This window comes from Paroedura picta, chromosome 3 (genome assembly GCF_049243985.1).
Source record: "Paroedura picta isolate Pp20150507F chromosome 3, Ppicta_v3.0, whole genome shotgun sequence".
Classification (NCBI taxonomy): Eukaryota; Metazoa; Chordata; class Lepidosauria; order Squamata; family Gekkonidae; genus Paroedura; species Paroedura picta.
In genome coordinates, this window is record NC_135371.1 from 123668407 (window position 1) to 123691942 (window position 23536).

General features: G+C 45.0%; 1 long non-coding RNA gene across 1 annotated transcript; it reads right to left on the reverse strand.

Annotated features, from left to right (window-relative positions):
• Positions 1-17532: 17532 nt before the first annotated feature.
• Positions 17533-23536, reverse strand: LOC143832732 (uncharacterized). The gene is made up of 3 exons (XR_013229386.1): positions 22134-23536; positions 19244-19416; positions 17533-19017 (listed from the first exon to the last, which is right to left on the reverse strand). It is a non-coding gene; the product is annotated as an uncharacterized LOC143832732 (long non-coding RNA).

A 23536-nucleotide genomic window follows, 5' to 3' on the forward strand; every position in this document is an offset into this window, starting at 1 on the left:
TAAATTATAATCTCAGTTCCATGTGAAGATTGCTATGGAGTCTGTGACTGAGTGGGTGTACGGAGAAGGACAGCCAGACCCAGTATGGTTGTGAAGGCCCCTTGAGTTAGTGAAACAACTGTGTGTGTGTGTGTGTGTGTGTGAGAGAGAGAGAGAGAGAGAGAGGGGGGGGGATTCTTCCCCATTCTCCTCACTCTGCCCAAATGTTCTGTTTTCAATAAATGAATGATTACCTCATTCAAAACAAATGGCCTGTACCAAACAATGGTCAGCGGCTGAATACAGGATCCGATGCCATTCTTTAGAGTCTGCAGCTCATGACAAGAAATGGCAAAAACAGCTCTCTGAGCATTCTGTACAGTGAAAAGAGACTGAACCTTGTCTTGGCTGCAAGTGGAAGAAGCATCTCCTTACAACCTTTGCTTGTATGCAAGGCAAACAATAAAGCATGCCTGTTCTGCATCTGATACTGTCTCCCCGGGAAGGAAGGAAGGCAGCGTACCCTAAATTGACTGGCTGGCATCAGTCAATGAGCCATCTGGGAGGCATCTACCACCAGGGGCAGCAGTACCGGAACATGAATTAATAAAAGAGAGTAAGAAAAGAAGTCTGAATGGGAAGCAGAGTCTTTTGTGGTCACTGAGGAAGCTTTTTCTTCTTACTAAACCTTGACACTTTTTGCATATGTTCATATGCTGAGCAGAGATGATATCTTCCCTTTCCATAAAATCAGAAAAATAGGGAACCTTGGTTTACAGACCCAAAGGATTCCTGAATTTATCAGGCCCAGACCATGCAAACGGAGATTTGTCCCACATTTCTGTTATAAAATAAACATAAAATAAGTAGATGGATCAAAAGGTTTGCATATTGTAGAACAAGACTAACAAAGATGGTGAGGGGTTTGGAGACCAAGACGTATGAAGAAAGGTTGGGGGAGTTTGGTCTGTTTAGCTTAGAGAGGAGACAACTGAGAGGGGATTTGATAACTATCTTCAAGTATTTAAAAGGCTGCCATATAGAGGATGGAGCAGAGTTGTTCTTTCTTGCCTTGGAGGGATGGACCAGAACTGATGGGATGAAATTAATTCAAAAGAAATTCTGTCTCAACATCCGAATGAAGTTCCTGACAGTTAGAGCAGTTTCTCAGTGGAACAGGCTTCCTTGGGAGGTGATGGGTTCTCGAACTTTGGAAATTTTTAAACAGAGACTAGATAATCATCAGATGGAGAGGCTAATTCTGAGAAGGCTTAAGGGGGTGGCACATTACAGTGGATGAGTGATGGGGTTGTAAGTATCCTGCATAGTGCAGGGGGTTGGACTAGATGATGCATGAGATCTTTTCCAACTTTATTATTCTACTAGGAATTAAGCCCGCTGGGGTTAAAATACAGCGGGCGCTAGCTACGGGTGGGTATGGTGGTGGGTGGCTGGGTGGCCAGGCATTGCTCCTGGGGCCACGGCGTGTTGCTCTGGCCCCCCCCTCTGGTTGGTGAGACTCATCGTGGCAAGTGGCGGAGTGGCTCACCAGCGGTCTCCTGGTCTCGGTGTGGATTCAGGTGGGGAGTGTGCGGCAACCCAGCTCGTAGTGGGCGGCGGAGGCTCGGCTTGCAGCGGCTGTGTAAGCAGCTCCACGGTGGTCTCCGGGTGGCAGCAGCCATTTTCTGGCCGGAGAGGGTTGGGCGGGGCGCTTGGGAGTGGATGGCTCGGCTTGCAGCAGCCGTCTAAGCGGCTCCATGGGGGTCTCTGGGTGGCGGTGGCCATTTTTGGGCAAGGCGGTGAGGGCTGGGCGCACCACTTGTCGTCGTGTGGCAGTGGAGTGCTCGGAGGCTGTCAGAGCATGAGGGGTGTCTGTGGCGGCGGCGAATCTCGGGGAGAGACGGAGAAGCGGTGAACGGCAAGGTTGGGGGGGGTGGGAAAAGCGCGGCCGGGGCGGGCGGGGACGGACGTTCAGGGTGGGAGTGGGAAGGGGACGTGTGGCAGCGGTCGGGTAGGCGTAGAAGGTGGGGAAGGGTAGTCGCTTGGCGGAGGGGAAATGAGCGGCGTGGGGCAAGCCTCCTCCCTGGCGGCCATCCGTGCAGGATGGCGGCTCGGGAGGACTGGAGTCTGTGATTCAGCGTTCGGGAGACGGTCCAAGCTCGCCTCCCAATTGGACACTTGGCCCTGGAGTGCCACTCGCAGGAGCGAATCAGGAGCCGCTTTGCGGCCCCTTATTCGCTCCTCCAAGTTTTTATCCCAGACAGAGCCTGCCCTAACTCCTCCCCAACAGCCCTTACTCTTTTATTTAATCCGCTCCGCAGGAGCGGATTAAAGATGATTCTATGATTCTATGAAAGTGATTGTTCTCTTTGCCATATGTGGATGCATGGGCCTACTCTGGCTTGCAGGCCCTAATCCATCATGCCTGTCATGGCTGTGCTACCAGAGCTGGCACCAAGAGGTGCTGGTCCACAGGTGTCTCTCAACCTACTCCCGGAGCCACTGGGAGATCCGGCCTTGGATCTGCCAGCAGATGAACAGCCTGAGCCCAGCCAGGTTGAAACACAGAATCATAGAATCATAGAGTTGGAAGGGGCCATACAGGTCATCTAGTCCAACCCCCTGCTCAATGCAGGATCAGCCCTAACCATCCCAAAGCAGCCATCCTAAACACAGCCCTAAACACAGCCCTAAACCATCCTAAACACAGCCCTTTGTACTGGCTTATGTGAAGCCTTGGGATAAGACCCCTCCAAACTTTGGAGATTTGCTAGAGGAGCAGTATCACCAGCATCATACCAAGACCCCTGCAAGCCCTGGGCATTTGTCAGAGTGGCAGTAATGGTAAAGGTGATCTAGCTTGACAGCTGTCAGAAAGTCAACATGCCTGGTAGCTCGCTGTCAAGGTAGATGGGGTCCAGCTGCAGCTCCTTCCACTGATGAGGATTAGCTCCTTTAGCTTAGGGCTGCTCCACCTGACTCTAGCTATTTCAGAAGGACCTTGAGGCAAGTCCTTCATGGGGATAATGCATGCATTGCCATCCCTGACTTCCCAAGCAACTCCTGCTCTGATTTGCTATGGTGAAGCTCTGTTCCTATGTCTCCCGGTTCCCAACTTTTGCTTGGCTTGCAACTCTGTTCCAACTCTTCATCTTCTGGCTTGTCTTCCAACCACATACCAGCTCCTTAACTCTTTGCTTGGCTTTAACTCCACTCCTGAATCTGGTCTGTGTTTTAATTCTTGCCCTCCCTCTGGTTTTCAACCTCAACTCAGCTTGATTTTGCTCCCCATCCCTCTTGCTGTGAACTCTGATTCCCTTGACTCCTGACTTTCTGGAGTGGACTATGGCAAGCTCTCTGACCCAGCACAGCCACCTGGCCATGTAGGTGTAGCCTGGCAGGGCAGCATACTGCCTACGCAAAAGTTTTTCTCAACACTGGAGTTTTTCTCAACTGGAGTTTTTCTCAACACTGGAGAGGTTTCTCTCGCTCTCTTTCACTCTGGTATCTTTGCTGCCACCACTTGACCTTTATACAAAATTACCCACTGAGTTTTTCAGGATCCTAGCTTCCCTTCTCAGATCTGAGGCCTTTTCTCTGTGTCCCCTGCTGCCTGGTACCTGGTCACAATGGGGACCATTTACTACTTTGTGCATCCCTGGAGGACTGCACACTTGCCAACTGTCAGTCCTCCGGGCACCCCCCTTTTAATTGCATGTCAGAGACAGTGGAGGTCTATGTGGTACTGAAAATCACTACCAGCATCCAAAGTTATGAAATAGTTATTTAAAAGAAAATGTTCATAAGCATACTTTGAGCAGAGCACCAGATTGAGCAAGGGATGTAAAAGAACTAGGTAAAATGCAAATTCTCTGTCTCTCTCTTTATAAATGTCCTAACAGATGTTAAAATATAGGGCATGCCCATTAGCTTAAGCTGCAAATATCTACAGAGCTTCCATAACCTTGAAGCTTTCTTCAGCTCTCCAAGTGACCACATGACTAATAGCTGCCCCTCCAGACCTCATGTAAGAGTTTTGTCTCCTTTGATAGATTCTACAACAAAAAGAGCTTCTCATTGCTACAAGGAGTTTTTAGAATATCTGTTTCTCAACCTCCCTGACCTGGACAAGCTGGGTCAAAGAGCTTCTTCCTGGAGATATCCAGCAATTCCTTCCTGGAAATTATACCTGGGGGGCTGTCTAGTCTAAAGTCCTCCAAACCTCTACTCTGCTTGGAGAAGGGGAGGGGCTTGACCATCCCATTGTATTTAGCTGGACCTATTAGAATGTCTTAACAGGCAGCACAGATGTGCCTAGAAAGCCATTGAGTAACTGCCTTCTCCCTGCCTGGTCACTGCTGAATTTAAAAAAAAAAAAAAACCTTGTTAAAACATACAATTCAAATCTCCACAGAAAAAAAAAAGACTTTTCACATCATATAATAGTTGAATTGAAAATCAAGATAGCAACCCACAACCAGGGACTAGAGGGCTGCAACTGTACAGCCAACACCACTCCCTGGGGTTTATTATTTATTATTATTATTATTCAATTTGTTACTCGCCTCTTCCCGGAGGCTCGAGGCAAGTTACAGTACATAATACTCCCAATAAAACCATACAATAAATTTTTTTGTGGTTGGCCTCATCCAGCGACTTGACGGAAGAGCTCCGTTTTATAGGCCCTGAGGGAGGGTGAAAGTTTGCCAGACCCTAAGAACCCAATAGGGCTACATTCTTGAGCAGCATCTTTTTGATCTTCTGTGATCCCCAAGCGTCACTCTGAAATAGAATTAAAGAAAAATTTGCACCCTAGCCAACTAATCATACTAATGCCACCCACATTCAGCAACTGGGGTTACCAAATTAGGTAAGTACCAAAATTATTTGCCCTAGAATTGTAAAGGATATATACAAAACCCAGCTCTGGGGGTTGGGAAATACCTGGAGATTTGGGGTATGAAGTCTGGAGAGGGGAGGAATACCAGCAGAGTATAATGTCATGCATCTCCCCTTCCAAAACAGCTGTTTTCTTCAGGAGAACTGATCTCTGTAGTTGTAATGCCAGATCTCCAGTCACCAGTTGGAGGTTGGCAACCCTAATTTCATCAGCATTCTCTCCACTCGAGTGTCAGACAGAATGCTGCTTTACACAGAAGCCTCTAAGTTTCTTATATCTCTTTCATGCTGGATCACTCATGACACAGTTCTGTCCATCTCAGCACAATTCCCAGTCAAGCCAACACATTTGTCCACACTTAATGGAAAGGGGGAAGGGGGTGGAGTCCTTGAACTTTCTGGTTGATTTCAAGGAGGGAATGCCCAGAAGGTTATCCATTTCAATAGTGTGTTTGGGTAAAACAGGAGCCTCCATTGACTCCTTTTCTCAGATACTCACACTGCCCCTAGCTCCTCCCTATTTGCTATTGTCCCTATTCATTCAAAATGATGAAGGGGGCTTTTGTTGCACCAGCCCCATATGGGGTCAGATAGCCTCTTGCTTATCAATCTGCCTCTCTCTTCTCTCTGTGACCTCGGCTCCCCCCAGATGCAAACAATGCAATGTTTTCTTCTGGCACCGTTTTCCAGGAGGGGGAGTGGTTGCCTTTGGCTTCTGACCTTGTAATGTTGTAAGGATGTGTTAGCCTCACTGCCCTCTCCCCCAAGCTCCCCATTTAACCTCTAGACCTGCCTAAGTGATGGAAGACTCTGAACACAAAAATCATACAGCCATCCAGTTTTCCATAGGAATGTGCAACTGGCTCCTCTGCTAGCAAAACACTGAATGCCCAAGGCACCGTCTCATTCACCTAAAGAGCATAGAAATACTTTCCCAAGCCAGATCATGGCATGGTGGTAATAAATAAAGATTGTCACGGTAGTGAATTATAAATAATCACTGTAAGGATTTGAGGGCCTGAGCTGTGTCTGAGTTTAAATCCTGGTCTTCATGAAAACAGGGATTTGCCCTTTACTGAATATCAAAACCCTTATGGGAGTAATTAAACTTGCTCCCTTCTTTAAAAACAAACAAACATAAAAAAGTGATGAACCAGAGTAAGCTGATTTAGTACAATGATTTTAATAAATTTGTCTTCACACGAGTATTTCAGAATAACTAGGCTGCAGAGCAAACTGCAAATCATCTTGCAGTTTTGTATTTTACTTTTACCTCCTGGAAGATCAGGCATTGAGTTGTGTAAGAAAGAGACATATAGATTTCTTCCTTTGAAAAACCTCAATTATCTGCATGCTCCCCCCTCAGTTCTATAATTAGGATATGTGATATCTATTGAAAATATCAGTTCAATATACATGATTATCATATTTGCAAAAATGACCTTCCCAACCCTTTGTGCCCTCATCAGGCCACTTCCACACATTACATTATAACATACACACAACCCCTACATAAAGGTAAAGGTAAAGGTATCCCCTGTGCAAGCACCGAGTCATGTCTGACCCTTGGGGTGACGCCCTCTAGCGTTTTCATGGCAGACTCAATACGGGGTGGTTTGCCAGTGCCTTCCCCAGTCATTACCGTTTACCCCCCAGCAAGCTGGGTTCTCATTTTACCGACCTCGGAAGGATGGAAGGCTGAGTCAACCTTGAGCCGGCTGCTGGGATCGAACTCCCAGCCTTATGGGCAAAGCTTTCAGACGGCTGCCTTACCACTCTGCGCCACAAGAGGCTCTTAAACCCCTATATAGCTAAGATGTTTTAGGTGAACATGTAAAACTGTGCCTTAAACAAGTGTATTCTGATGGTACACTCATCAGAGGACAATGACTGGCTACAAATACGTCCTGAGTGTACAGCTGGTGGCAAACTCAGGTTTGTGCCAGTGTAAAGAAAGAATAAGCCACAAGGTTCTCATCTTCTAGGATCCTTGATCATCTCCCACTTTACTATTCTTATTTATGTATTTAAGCATTTATATGTTGCTTTTCTCCTTAGTGGAAACCAAAGCAGCTTATATCATTTCTTCCATGTCATCCTAACAGCCACCATGTGAGGACAATTTGGGGAAGTGCTTGGGGAGGATGAAATATGGAGAGGAGTGGAAACTCAGTAGGAGGTCAGGCTTTCTACCTTCTTTGCCAGGTGTGGCAACTAGGTGTGTCGCCCTGAAAGAACTGGCTCCACCCGTTTTTTGGTCCTGCATCAGCCCTGGCTCCTAGGGAGGGGAGGGAGGGTAGCGATCCTGGTCAGAGAGTCTTTCTCCTTCAGGGCTCTCCCTGCGCCATCAAAGGCTCGACTGAGGATGCCACCCCCTCCCCGTTTGGGTGACGGACGTATTTTGGTCCGCCCACGGAGACTTATGGATTCCGAGAGATTCCTGAGTGCTCTGCAAGACCCAATGCCCTCTGGCATTTCACTAATCTTGGTGGAGGACTGGCAGTCTCGCCTATTGGCTGCTATTGACAAGATTGCTCCTAAGCTGCCTTCACCTCAAACAGGCTCCATGGTTAACCCAGGAGCTTCGGGAGAGGAAGAAGGAAGTGAGACGACTAGAGCGAGTGTGGAGGAAGTCTCGTGACAAGGCTACAAGGACATCTCATTGCACAAACAATTGGATTTGAGCTGTGTGGCATTATCAAGCTACTTTGCGGACAAAGCCCTATCGCTCCGCCGTGACCTCCCTGCCACTATTGATACGGTTAACAAACTGGAAGCTCTGTGGCCATTGAGGGGGTTAGTGTTTGATGGCTTCAGGTGGCTCTCTGTAACCAAAGTGGACAAGTTACTGGGCTCAGTGAGGGTGACCACTTGCCAAGACGGCGGTCCTGTGGCTAGGAAGAAGAGGGCAGGATTAGGAAGCACACCTCCCATGCCTGGACAGTGTGCAATTAACATCTGCACCTGTTGCCAGGAATTTGGGAGTGACCTTTGATGCCTCCCTTTCTATGGAAGCTCAGGTCACTAAAGTAGCCAAGACGGCATTTTTCCATCTTCATCAAGCCCGGCAACTAGCACCCTACCTGTCCTCAGATCACTTGGCCACAGTGATCCATGCAACGCTCACTTCCAGACTAGACTACTGTAACTTGTTCTATGCGGGCCTGCCCTTGACTTTGATCTGGAAGTTACAGCTGGTACAAAACACCAAAACACTAACGAAGACCCCTTGGAAGACCCATATTCAGGCGGTGCATCGCCATCTGCACTGGTTACCAGTCTGTTTCTGGGTCAAGTTCAAGATTTTGGTATTAACCTTTAAGGCCAAATGCAGCTTGGGTCTTACTTACCTGCGGGATCGCTTGGTTGCTTATGCCCCCCGCAGTGCCCTCTGCTCTGTATGAATTTACTGGTCATCCCAGGCCCCTGGGATGTTTGCCTGGCCTCGACCCGGGCCAGGGTCTTTTTGGTCCTGGCCCCAACCTGGTGGAATGAGCTCCCAGAAGAGCTGATGGCCCTGTCAGAATTGTCAGCTTTCCGCAGGGCCTGTAAGGCGGGGCTCTTCCACCAGGCATTTGGTTGAGGCCAGGACCCCTTCCCAAATCTGTCAAAGTCTACTACAGTCTATTAGACCAGCACCCACACTCCTAGTGGAAGAAGACTCAGCCTCCATCTGAACTGTCTGAACGAGGTGAGATGGGATAGATTTGTGTTTTGACCACTTGTTTTATTGTTATTGGGTTATTGTAAATTGGGGTTTTATGGGGTTTTATTGTATTTTAATGTTTTATTCTGTGAACTGCCGCAAGTTCCTAGGAAATGCGGCGGTATATAAATTGAAATAATAAATAAATAATAAATAAACTAGTGCCTTACTTGTCTGCATCTGATCTGGCCACTGTGATCCAAGCAACAGTCACCTCCAGAGTAGACTATTGCAATTCACTCTACACAGGGTTACCTTTGTATCTAATCTGGAAACATTCAACTGGTCCAGAATGTGGTTGCCCAGGTACTTAGAGCAGCTGGCAGCGCCCCCCGTGGGCAGTGGAAGTCAGGGGCATCGGCGGGAAAGCAAGCGGAGCAGGGGCTCAGGCAGCGGCGACGTCCCTCAGCAAAAGACGATCCCCTCCCCGGGGCTCAGTAAAATTGTCAAGCGTTGACCGGTCCCCAGTGATAAAAAGTTTGGGGACCACTGCCTAGAGGATCGAGGTGGAGACCACATATTTGACAAGTGCTCTCCCAGCTTCACTGGCTCCACATTGGAGACCAAATCAGGTTCAAGATTTTGGTTCTTATTTTCAAGGCCCTAAATGGTCTGGAACCTTCATACCTGTGAGACCAACTCCTCCACTACACCCTCCAAAGAAATGTAAGATCAAGCACACTAAATATGATTAAGATTCCTGGTCTCAGGAAAATCAAATTGGTATCAATTACAGCCTGGGCTTTTTAAGCCCTGGTACTGACCTGGTGGAATGCTCTCTCGAGTAAGATCAGTGTCCTGCAGGACTTAAAACAGTCCCATTGGACCTGTAAGGCAGAACTATTCCACTGGTTGAGGCCCACAAATACAAGCAATAAGCTGGCCTCCCACCACAAATATAAATAATAAACATCTGCATGCCCACTCCATCTATTGACATCCAAAGCAATTTACCTTCCCCTCTATCCTATCAGAGAGCAGGTGAGGGTGTTTTTAAATGTACATTTGTTTATTTTAAATTGTTTTAATCACTATTTTTATTATGCATTGTAAGCTGCCCTGTCCTCAGGGAAGAACAGCATATAAACAAACAGCATATAAGAAGAACAGCATATAAACAACAGCAGATAAACAAACAAATTTTAGATTGTGTGTGAGCAAAAAGGATTGTGTCGGTGCTTGGCTCTCGTGGCCCTTTCTTGCATGTCCATGGAAATGCAGATCATTATTTTGGAGTCAGGAGGTGAATTTCGTCCAGGCCAGACTGGCCAGGGATTGTTTTTTTTTTTTTTTGGTGGGGGGGTTGTTTTTTTGTTTTTTGCTTGTAGGGCATCATCTGGGCATGGAACTGGGGTCACTGTGGGAGGGCAGGTAGTTGTGAGTTTCCTGCATTCTGCATAGAGTTGGACTAGATGACCCTGAAGGTACCTTCCAACTCTATGATTCTAAATAATTATATGAGTCCATGATTCTAAATATAATTCACCCTTTGAAAAAGCCAGGGGACCTGATCTCTACAATATGGAGATCAGTTGTAATTCTTGGAGGAGTCCAGGCCTCACTTGAATGTTGGTAACCATACCCAGCATACCTACAAGTATAGCATGCTGGCTTGCACATAGAGGAAACCTGGATATATCTGCTCCAACCTAACAAATTTCACAACACCAGAACCTAATCCCAATAACTGAATTAGTAAAATACAAAGAACATCCAAAGAAAATATGTGAGCCCATTTTGATGTTAAATTTGCCAGACTATGAATGTTAATCTCCTAGGAACCTAAAAGGTTGAGCAGCACGAGAATGTATTAAATATAGAAATGAGACAGGCTGAGAGAGGCTGCGATAAGTGTGGAACTTTGAGGAATGAATATTTTAATTAGGGGGCTTCAAGAGAAATGTATTTGGACAAATTTGATAAGTATGGGAACCTCTTCATTTATATTTTTTACTGTCTTGTAGTCCCCATTATTACATCATGAGGGGCTGAAATGCATTTGCCTTTTTGTCATTCATCCATGTGTCAATATACTTTGGATTTGTCCAATAGTGTGTGATGAATGTTGTTTTAAAATTTTATATGTGCACATAATTAAAATAAATATTTGTATTTAATATTTAATATATTCTGCTGCTGCTCAACCTTTTTGGTTCCTAGCTTGTGCATACAGGTTGGGTTCCTGTGTTCCCTCTTTTGTTGTTCATTGCTAGTCTTCAGGAACAGTATGGTTCATCAGTAGAGATTAGCAACTGATAGCTCCTAGGCTAAATCTGCTGGACTCTTGGACTCTGGGATTGTACTACCTTGTCCCACGATCATCAATAGAAATCAAAAGTGGAAAGTAGCAACTGTGGTCATGGCAATACTAGTCCAATTGGTAGTGATGTGCCTGGCCTATTTGGTGCCTAGATAACACTCCTTCCTTCCTTCCTTCCTTCCTTCCTTCCTTCCTTCCTTCCTTCCTTCCTTCCTTCCTTCCTTCCTTCCTTCCTTCCTTCCTTATGCCATCAAGTCCCAGATGACTTATGGTGAGCCTGTAGGGTTTCAAGGCAAGAAATGTTCAGAGAAATGTTCATTTATTACAAGGGCTGGATTTGACATAACTGTCACTTTGTTGGGCCAGGCTATATATAACATAAAATGTAGCACTAGGTACTGGAGATATAAGCCTTATGAAGGTGATTTCAGGTGCTGAATGGCAACAGCAGGCTTGAACAGATTAGGTGGGATATACAGAGAGGTAGTAAGTGTGAAGATATCAGCACTGGTCATGAGACCTATGTCTCAGTTTGGTCCAGGAGGATACAGTCCAGGAGGGTGCAAATAATACATGGATATAAGTCTGTTATTAGAAGAAGAAGAGTGGGTTTTTATACCCTGCTTTTCTGTACCAGAGGGTGTCTCAAAGCCATCTTACGATCATCTTCCTCTCCATACAACAGGCACCCTGTAAGGTAGGTGGGACTGAGAGAGCCCTGATATTATAGCTGGTTGCATGTGGAGGAGTGGGGGAATCAAACCTGGCTCACCAGATTAGAAGCCACCACTCTTAATCACTATACTTGGCTGGCTCTCATCATAATATTTAAAAATCATAACATTATAAAAACATTGGGGGACATTTTAACCTTTCACAATATTCTGTGGCTGACCTAAGATCACCCGTTCTTTTACAAAGGAATTTCAAAGGGAGATTAGAATGAGAGACTGCTAAATTGCCACGGATAATGAAACTCCAGACAATGCATCCTCCTGGATTGAATCAAGACGGGGGTTTCCTGTCTCATTACCAATGCCTGCTGTTGTCATTCAGCATCTGAAATCACTTCAATCTCCAAGATTGAGTCACATTCTCACTGTATCTGAAGAAGTGAGCACTGACTCATGAAAGCTTGTGCCCTGCCTCAAATTTTCTCAGTTGTTAAATTGCTCTTTGTCACTGATAAGAATTACAAGTTGTGCTATTAGGCTTTTCCCTCCATGCATGTGTTAGAAATGGAGAGGGGGATCACTTCAAATCAAATAATGTGTTAATTGCAGACTAGGCAGAATCCACTCAGTGCTAGTGATGATAATGAAACAGTTTTAAAAAACAGGGGTGTGGAATGCTAAGAAAGACAGCCAGCCCCTCGAAAAGCTGAAGATATTTTCTCCTATGTAACCACTGCGGTGAGAATAGTTATGAAAAGAACTGGAAACAACAGGAGATACCAAACAAAATAATGGACTGGCTAGATAAACTGGGAGAACTACCTAAAATGGCAAAGAAAGACAGCCAGCATGCTGGGAGGAAAGAGAGGGAGACAGGTTGAACTGGAACATATGGGACCCTAAATTTATATTTAAATATTAAGCCACCTACTACCACTCATTAAATAATGGAATCCAATTCAAGTGTCATAATTCCTAATCATGGTCTTTTTGAAATAACATAAAATTCAAAATAGACACAGAGAAAGCTAGTCTAAGAAAACCTTTTCAGAATAAGCCTAAATAATTTTCTTTTAATCCTCCCTTTCCCATTATCCCAATGACATCTCTTTCCTGAGCCCCCTTCCTTTCTTTTAAGGTGCATGTGTGTGATAAGGTCTCAAAGCAAAAAAGCAGAGCAGGCCATCTCAATGTAAACTGTGCATCAGAGTTCCTCTTCCTCTCTCGGAAGAATTGTGTGTACACCCTTTTTATGTTAGAATTTGAGAACAAATGGCTTAGGTATAGGAACAACAATCCTTTTTTTCTCAAATATTGTGTTTTATACTAGATTCTTAGGCAACGTCTTTATCATGTTTCGTGGCTCTGAAGCCTTACAGGAATCTTTTGCATGGGCCAACTCAGTTCACAACTCAATTAAGTTTGAATGTAACTGGAGTAACATGTATATTTCTTTTCCTGACATGTGGGTTCATAAAAATCAAGAGCATTTAATAACAGTAACTATGTACAAAAAACTCACTGACAGAAACATAATATTAGCATTTAGTTCATATCATCCTAGGCAACTGAAAGAAAATTTACCTTTGGGACCATTCCTAAGACATTGTAGAATAAACACTGAGGGGCTTTCCGCACTCCTTCAAAATCGCACAATGGTTGCCAATTGAAAACGCTACTGATTTGCCGTTATGCACAACGTCATTGACAATCTGCCACACACCTGAAACCGATCAGCAAAAAGTGCTTCCTTGTAGCGCTTTCAGGGAAATCCCCAAAAGTGGATTCACCTTCCAGAAAGTGCTACACTCCTGCAACCAATCTGCAACACTAGCGGGAAAGTTCTGTGCGTTACCATTGTTGTGGTTTCTACAAAGTCCCTCCCCCTGGCTCTCTCCTCTGATCTTCCGGCGAAGTGATCGCCATTTTTTTTTCCCCGAGCAAGCGGAGATCAACGCACCGGCGAGCCTCCGTTTAGCCAGTGAGGCTTCCCCAGCTGCAGTCCCTCCCCAGAGCTGTTTAAAGTCACTAAGCACAAACATGGACGGAGGTTCACAACATTGTACAAGAGGTAGCAACTAAAACCATCCCAAAGAAAAAGAAATGCAAGAAATCAAAATGGCTGTCTGAGGAAGCTTTACAAATAGCTAAGGAGAGAAGGGAAGTGAAAGGCAAGGGAGAAAGAGAAAGATACACCCAATTGAATGCAGAATTCCAGAGAAAAGCTAGAAGAGATAAGAATGCCTTCTTAAATGAACAGTGCAAACAAATAGAAGAAAACAATAGAATGGGGAGGACCAGAGATCTTTTCAAGAAAATTGGAGATATGAAGAGAACGTTTCATGCAAAGATGGGTATGATAAGGGACCAAAATGGTAGGGACCTCACAGAAGCAGAAGAGATTAAACAAAGGTGGCAAAATTATACAGAAGAACTATACAAGAGCGAGCTTAACATCCCTGATGACCACAATGGGGTAGTTACTGACCTGGAGCCAGACATCCTGGAATGTGAAGTCAAATGGGCCTTAGGAAGTCTGAGCAACAATAAAGCTAGTGGTGGTGACAGCATTCCAGTTGAACTATTCAAAATCTTAAAGGACGATGCAGTAAAAGTGCTACACTCAATATGCCAGCAAATTTGGAAAACTCAACAATGGCCACAGGATTGGAAAAGGTCAGTTTACATTCCAATCCCAAAGAAGGGCAATGCCAAAGAATGTTCAAACTACCGCACCATTGCACTAATTTCTCATGCTAGCAAAGTTATGCTCAAAATCCTACAAGCTAGGCTCCAGCAATATGTGGACCGAGAACTTCCAGAAGTACAGGCAGGATTTCGAAGAGGCAGAGGAACTAGAGTTCAAATTGCCAACATACGCTGGATCATGGAGAAAGCTAGGGAGTACCAGAAGAACGTCTACTTCTGCTTCATTGACTATGCTAAAGCCTTTGATTGTGTGGAGCACAACAAATTGTGGCAAGTTCTTAAAGAGATGGGAATACCAGAGCATCTTATTTGTCTCTTGAGAAATTTATATGCAGGTCAAGAAGCAACAGTGAGAACTGAACATGGAATCACTAACTGGTTCAAAATTGAGAAAGGAGTTCGGCAAGGCTGTATACTGTCGCCTTGCCTATTTAACTTGTATGCAGAGCACGTCATGAGAAATGCGGGATTAGAGGAGTCACAAATTGGGATCAAGATTGCAGGGAGAAATATCAACAACCTCAGATATGCAGATGATACCACTCTAATGGCAGAAAGTGAAGAGGAACTAAAGAGCCTGTTGATGCGGGTGAAGGAGGAGAGTGCAAAAGTTGGCTTGAAACTCAACATCAAGAAAACAAAGATCATGGCATCCGGCCCTCTCAATTAATGGCAAATAGATGGGGAAGAAATGGAGATAGTGACAGATTTTATTTTCCTGGGCTCCAAGATCACTGCAGATGGGGACTGCAGCAAAGAAATTAAAAGACGCTTGCTCCTGGGGAGGAAAGCTATGGCAAATCTAGACAGCATCCTAAAAAGCAGAGACATCACCCTGCCAACAAAAGTGCGTTTAGTCAAGGCTATGGTATTCCCAGTTGCAATGTATGGCTGCGAAAGTTGGACCATAAGGAAGGCCGAGCGTCAAAGAATTGAGGCTTTTGAACTCTGGTGCTGGAGAAGACTCTTGCGAGCCCCTTGGACTGCCAGGCGAACAAACCAGTCAGTCCTAGAGGAGATCAACCCTGACTGCTCTTTAGAAGGCCAGATCTTGAAGATGAAACTGAAATACTTTGGCCACCTCATGAGAAGGAAGGACTCCCTGGAGAAGAGCCTAATGCTGGGAGCGATCGAGGGCAAAAGAAGAAGGGGACGACAGAGAATGAGGTGGCTGGATGGAGTCACTGAAGCAGTAGGTGCAAACTTAAATGGACTCCGGGGAATGGTAGAGGACAGGAAGGCCTGGAGGATCATTGTCCATGGGGTTGCGATGGGTCGGACACAACTTCGCACATAACAACAACAACAAAGCACAAACAACAGAGAAGCCCATTTGCTGATATATTTTCCCTTTATTTTTCACACTGTTTTCGGCCGAAAATCGCGCCCGTGAGGGGGGGGGTTTCACTCGGGGGAAGCGTGGCAACGATAAAACGGCAGCTCAAACACACCTGCCAGCTGGATGGGTCTCTCCCTTGCAACAAAGCAACGCATATTCGTTGCAACGGGTGTGTTTAAAAAAAAAAAGAAAAACCTTTCTTAAAGGGAAAGCGGCTGTTTGGGAGCATGCTAACGGCCGCCCATTGGCTGCTTGACGGCCAGGGGTGGGACGAGCTCGGCAATAGCGCTTCCTTTCTAGCGATTTTTGCTGAGACCGGAAGCCTGTGGAAAACGATAGAAACGCAACTGGATTCCACTACAAAGGCAGGTATGCATAACGACGAATTCCACTATTTTAAATGGCGATTTTTCGTTCAGCAAACAATTTGCTACAAGGATCCCGGTGCGGAAAGTGTTTGAATATAGATTTTGTGAAAGCAGGGGATGAGTTAATTATCTCTTTATCTCTGTAACTACCTGTCTGAGACCATAGCAAGAGCCAGTTGGAAAGCTAGTGAAGCATCCAGAGCAGTAATTCTCAACCTTCCTAATGCCGCGACCCTTTAATACAGTTCCTCATGTTGTGGTGACCCCCAACCATAAAATTATGCAAGTGTTCTTTCACAGAAATTAAACCGAAACTGCCCAATGGCGTGAAGATCCATTGTTCATTCATGATTGTATATAAATTAGCTTTTTTCTGGGGTTTATCAGTTCAGTTCTGCCTCTTGTCCCATCATACGGATCTCACACTTTTCCGCTGCTCCAGACAGACGAACGTTCTATCTCGATCTACCCCGCAAGGCTGTAGTGTGGATGGTGCCCCCCGGCCAAGCTGCTTGCCCTGCCACAACCCCTGTGAAAAGGTCGTTCGACCCCCAAAGGGGTCCCAAACCCCAGGTTGAGAACCACTGATCCAGAGAATCCCTATTAAGGTATCAGGACAAACCACCAAAAAGAATGGCTTGTGTTTTGTATTTTTCAACATATCCTCATAATATTAAAAACATTGGCACATCATTCTACACATCAAAGGATGAGCAGAAACCTATTTTTGCTTGGAAACGGAAGAAATATTAAAAAACTGATAACACCTCTGAGAATCCAGGAGTTTCAGGGAGCAAGTTATCTACCTGAGGGGTGATATAAATGTGGTTCTTGTCAAACTGTTTGAATTGTTCTACTGTGAATGTGAAGATTTATAAATTTTAGCACAAAAAAATGTAATTTATGCAGCGATCCGTCCTTGTGAAAAGTTTTCTATTGGACTGTCCACCTGTCACTTGAAAGTGAATATCCTCAAGACATTTATCAAGATTAAAAAATTCAACACTGAACACCCCATTGACTCAACATTGCCTGGAGCAACATCATAATCCTGAACAATTTAGATTCATGGGCACTGAACACGTAGAAGATTGTGATCATGGAGCTATGAACATTTCGAAGCAGCTATTGCATCATCAAGCCTACTGCATTTTCCTGCTGAATTCCGTACAGCCTTCCGATCTCAATACCATTCTAGGCTTATGTTTTCTTTACATTGTTCTTGGCCTTTTAATTGTCTGAATTTGAACAGGTTCCCTTACAGCAGGATTTTCATGGGTTTAGATACATGACATTTAACACAGTGAGGCTTTAACGCCTAGGGGACCATTTTGTAGGCCATGACCATGGGTTCCCAGATTCACAGTGATCACTATTGTTATTTGGATAATTATAGGGGAGTGAAAGGCTTTTGAACTAAATTGTTATTTTGTTAAATTATGTCGCAGTTTTTAGCTATAGTGTTTGAAAACTATACCTTTATTTGTACGACAGGCTCATTTGTTGGGATTATTGAATTGTGAATCTAAAAAAAGGCACTAACACAGGTATTGTGATTAAGATGATTTTATTTACAGATTGATAAGATGCTTGGGTTCATATTGCAATCACGTTTTTGTAAGTTGCATTTTGTATGTTTCATTTTACATATAGAATCATAGAATTGGAAGGGGCCATACAGGTCACCTAGTCCAACCCTCTGCTCAATGCAGGATCAGCCCTAACCATCCCAAAGCAGCCATCCTAAACACAGCCCTAAACACAGCCCTAAGCATCCTAAAGCATCCAAGAAAAGTGTATACCCAACGTTTGCTTGAAGACTGCCAGTGAGGGGGAGTTCACCACCTCCTTAGGCAGCCTATTCCACTGCTGAACTACTGACTGTGAACATTTTTTCCTGATATCTAGCCTATATCGTTGTACTTGTAGTTTAAACCCATTACTGCGCGTCCTTTCCTCTGCAGCCAACAGGAACAGCATCCTGCTCTCCTCCAAGTGACAACCTTTCAAATACTTAAAGAGGGCTATCATGTCCCCTCTCAAGCTCCTTTTCTCCAGGCTGAACATTCCCAAGTCCCTCAACCTATCTTCATAGGGCTTGGTCCCTTGGCCCCAGATCATCCTTGTCACTCTCCTCTGTACCCTTTCAATTTTATCTACGTCCTTATTGAAGTGAGGCCTCCAGAACTGCACAGTACTCCAGGTGTGACCAGTGCCGTATACAATGGGACTATGACATCTTATGATTTTGATGTGATGCCCCTGTTGATAAAGCCCAAAATGGCATTTGCCTTTTTTACCGCTGCATCACACTGCCTGCTCATGTTTAGCTTACAATCCACAAGTACCCCAAGGTCTCATTCACACAGTGTTACCTAGAAGCGTATCCCCTATCCAGTAGGCATGCTTTTCATTTTTCTGACCCAGATGCAGAACTTTACACATATCTTTATTAAATTGCATCTTGTTCTTATTTTCCCATTTTTCCATTGTGTTCAGATCTCGTTGAACTCTGTCTCTATCTTCCGGAGTATTTGCCAGTCCTCCCAATTTGGTGTCATCTGCAAACTTGATGAGTAGTCCCTCCACCCCCTCATCTAGATAATTAATAAATATGTTAAAAAGTACCGGGCTGAGCTCCGAGCCCTGAGGTACCACGCTACTCACCTCCCTCCAGTCTGATGAAACACCATTGACAACAACTCTTTGAGTGCGGTTCTCTAACCAATTCCCTATCCACCTAACTATCTGAAAATCCAGATTGCAGTCCTTCAATTTATCCATCAGAACATCATGGGGAACCTTATCAAAAGCTTTACTAAAATCCAATATATTTACTTTACTAAAAGCTTTACTAAAATCCAACATATACCGTGTCATTGACGAAAGAACTGAAAGTGAGCAATCCACCTAGGGCTTGTTTTGACACTCTGAATAAAAATAAATCCTTTTGCCATTGCCTGCTTGATGTTCTTTGTTCCCTGAGTCTTGGAGAAAGCCAGGGAAGTTTAGTCGATCCTAGAGCTTTTTGCTATGCTCAGACTTCATTCCATGCCTAGTGACTGCAACCAGAATTTCATCATCTTAAAAATAAAAGGGAAGACATTTGAATGGAGGCATTCATAAAACGTTCTGGACATAAGGCATATTTTTAAACTTCACTGACGTTAATAAGAATTACACATCATGCAGATATTCCTTCTCACAAGTTAGTACACCTGGGGCATTTCTGCACATCGGCAAAAATAGCATTACAGCAGCTGAATGGCATAGCGCTAAATATTATCGCGTCTCCCAGCCCTTCCTCACCTTTTTGCTGTCTTGCTCTTGTCTGCCGCCTTTTCGTACTTCTCCCCCTCCACAACTGCCGCTGGAAATGACAGAAGGGAGTAACGCACTTTACATGCAACTCTCTTCCACCTGGCAATCAATCCAGGCAGCCAGTCCCCTTTTCCCATGCTTTAAAGGTCCCGCGACGCCTGCTAATTAAAAAAAAAATCATACTCTGTTTAAACGCCTACGCATCCAATCATAAATGCATAGTGCTTTTTGAATGCTACCCCTTATGGTAGCGGTTCCCAACCTTTTTTAGGGTTGAGGACTGTCTCCGGGGGTGGGGAAGAGCCGGCGGCTCGGGCGCCACACATGCACGTTAGCGCTCCCTGGTGGTGAAAACGCATGTGCGCAGAGCATGTTTTTACCACCAGAGGGCGCTAATGTGCATGCACGGCAGCTCCGCACATGCACGTTTGTGTCTGTCAGCGTGCTGGCGGCCGCACCTGCCTCCCCCCCCGAAGCAAAAACCTACACGGGCCGTGAGTGAAGTGGCCGCTTCTCTCACAGCCTGGTGAGCTTCTCGCTGTGGGGGTGGGGAGAGGCAGGCGTGGCGGCCTGTTACCGAGGTCTTCGCGGCCTGGTAGCGGGCCGCAGACCAGGGGTTGATGACCCCCGCCTTATGGGATCACAACTCCTTTGATAAGTTTAAAAATTTATCTCATTCCTCACTTGGGGGGGGGTGCTTAGAGAGGCATGCTTTGTGTTACGATGTTGAAAAAAAATACTTTTATTTCTGGCATTGCCTGCATGCTTGTCCACCTATTCATTGCTCCAGCAATTTAGCCATTTTAAAAAAGAAATTCCTGTCCCCGGGAACAAGGGAGAGAGAGGCAGGTGCAAGGGCAGGACAAGGCAGGTGCTTTTAGCGCATTTGAGCCTTCATACCTTTTGCCAGCTGGTTGCCTGCTGGTTGGTCTCCCTTAGCTAGCGCTAAATAGGTTGCAGTATCCACTTTATGCGATTCCCCAACTAGTGCTTTAAAATGGAGGATATAGCCAGCCAATTACTGCCCAGACACCGGATGTTGGTGATATCATATGGAGGGGCTGGAATATAACGTCTATGTAAGGTAAGCATTTCACTACATTTAATGGGCACGAAAATCCGCATAGGATTTCAGCCACTGAGTGGATCGTGCTCTTCCTGTTTAGTTCATGCATAACAGTTGTAGTAGATGCTTCATTATTTGTTCTTCCAAGTTGATGAAATTCAGTATCAAAACTAAATTTAAATACCAACAAAACATAACAAAATCCATGCCAAGTGATAATTCGTCTTCCGAAAACCATTGCAAGTGAAAAGGACTTTTCCTGTAAGCAAAGAAATTATGCCTTTACCACTAAGCATTTGAAGCTGAAAGGCAGGGAAATGCCTATATATGATTTGCACTCGAAGCAGAACCCACCGAAGTGATGAGAGAAATTAAGATAACACAGCCTAGATGTATATTTAAAGACTGTCTCCCGGGTCTACCAGTGGTGATTTGTGTTGAAATAGTTTTCTGCAGACAAGTTATTCTTCTTCTGGATCTGTACCTATTTCTGCAAAGGGGGGTGGCAGTGCTGGAGAGTTGGCGCCATGCTATGCTGTGCATGCCATCAGCACCCACAAATACCGACCAAGGAGGGTGGGGAGAGTGCCAAATCCAGGCATGCCCTTCCTTGCTACAGATCTTCAATGCTATCAGGGCTGACAGTCATTTCTTTGCTGCAGGGGCAGGGAGGGAGATTCTCGTGCGCATAACAAGTGTGCAAGTCAGTGCTGTCTGAGAACAACGTTCTTCAGCTGGGACATGAGCATATCCTACTTTTGGAAGATCTGGGTCCATAGAACTATCGAAGTGACAGGTGCACACACATTAGCCTTTTCAACACCTAGTAAAAAGCAGAATACAAAATAACAGCTTAGGACAGTCACACTCTCTCAGCCTACCTACCTTTTAGGGTTGCTGTGGGGACAAAATGGAGAGGAGGAGAAAAAATGTAAGCTGCTTGGAGTCTTTGTTGGGGTAAAAGACTGAGTACACATGAAATAAATAAATAATGAGAAGATGTATTGAGTGACTGTCTAGTAGCTAGGGGTCCCACATTTTTCTCTGAAAGCTTTTGTGTTTTTAACTGTTCCAGGACAGGCTTTTCCAGTGATGGGAAAACTTTACCACTTGAATTTCTACCTGTCACATAACAGGATTCCTGACAGTAAACAACCTGACAACCCTATCGGAGACTAAACAACAAAAACAAAAGGCTTGGGCCTATAGCTCTGATCCAGAGTGCAATTCCACAGGATAGTTATAGCGTCTATAAAGAAAGGTTACTTCGCTATTGGATTTTGAAGGACAATTTGTTCATAAACTCCTGTTTTTTCTTTTCCTATCTCAATGTAATTTTATGTCCCTCCACACTAAAGGCAGCAAGTTTTTACTGGCCACATCTAAAAGAAGCAGGGTGGTCAGGCGCAAAGGAGGCTCCTTTAATCATCTTTACGGTTATTAGACGGTATAAGGTGAGTAGATGGCAACTTTTCACACCCTTGTATGACAAGAGATACACAAGCCAAATTTTTCATATCTGCTGTTATATCTGTGGGCTCATGGAAGGAACACCAGGACTACTGGACAAACGAAAAGCTCTGTACTGTGATTTTAGCATGAGTACAAATAATAACAGGCAACAGGAAGATTGAGACCCAGCCCCCCAGTACAAAGCAGACTGTTATGGATGTGGATACAAATGAAAACTTTTGCTAGCCGAGAACCCAACCAATCTGGGGGACCTGTTAAGGTCCAATCAGACTGCTCTGCTTAGAGCCAATCAGGGGCCGCAGCGGGCTGCCTGAAAAGTATAAAAGTGCCTGTATATACCTTTTTTCCCCTGTTCAGTGTTTGGAGTTAGATGCTGGAGTTGCTGGATAAAAATAGCTGTTTTGGAGAATCGGAGTTCGTGTTCACTGAACCTGCAAACTTAATACAGACAATAGATCTTCCCGCTCATGAGCATGATTGGCTAGATAGTATTTGATTGATTTAAACCAACTGAATCCAGCAGATGGGATCCTTGCTGCGCGTTGGTCAGTTATGTGTCTGCTTGGATCCTGCCTCCGACCTCAAGCTAGGTCTTCAGCAGATCCACACATACAACATCTGCATATTTATCTGTTTATTCAGAGCCTTTCTGTATTCTGGCTTTCTCCCAACACAGACAGGACCTAAGATGGATAAAAAAGCAGAAACAAAATGCAAAAATTGTCATCTACATGCACATTAATCACAAAGACCTGTTAAAAAGCCAGAGTCTACTCAAGCTGTCCCATAAAGTCTTTAACATAATTCTGTCTTTACAGACTGGCTGGAGGGAACCAAAGGTAGATGTTTGCTTCATCCCTTTTGCGAGGCTGTTCTGTAGCAATAGGACAGCAACACCCTCGTATGGTACCAGTCACATTTTCTAATTCTACACATCTATTTATTTAGCTTTTCTAAATCAGAAGGACTGTTGCTATAATCTGAGTTCTCTCCTGAGGGTAATTTCATCCCACACAAGAGCACCCAGTGAAGACCACTGGTACAATTTGGGTCTGATTTGCAGCTCCTTATTAAAATGGCTGCATTTTGTACCATCCAGTTTCCAAATTTTCTTCATGGGCAGCCCCTTGTAGGGCAGCTACACTCGGGGTCTTATCTTAACTCGGGGTCACCAGAGTAGGGGTCAATGCAGGGGTTCCACCTCTGGGTTTGGAAATATCTGGAGATTTTGGGGGTGGAGCCAGGAATGGACTGGATTTGGGGCAGGGAGGGACTTCAGTGGTGTATAATGCTATGGAGTCCACCTCCAAAGCAGCCATGTTCTCCTGGGGAACTGATCTCTGGTCAACCTGGTCAATTTCTGGATTAAATACAGCTGGTGTGTGTGTGTGTGTGGGGGGGGGGAAGCATTCTTGTCACAATATTTTCCTTTTTGCCCTGACAGGTTACCAAGATTTCACATAATTCACACTGTAAAATTTAAACCTGTACACCTGGGAATATTAGCAAACTACTCCTGGGCATGGTGTCAGGATGGGAAGTTAGCTCTAGCTACATAGTCTTCTCAATCTGTAATAAATCCTAATGCAGCCAGACAGGAGGACTTTCATGCGTAGGGAAGAGGAGGGCATCAGGCGGCAAAGGCGCTTCTGAAGCCGCAGGTCCAAAGCGGTCAGCTCGGCCCCGAAAGCGGCGACCCTCACCTCCGAGCGCGTGGGCGTTCCCCAACCGCCCCCTCCTTC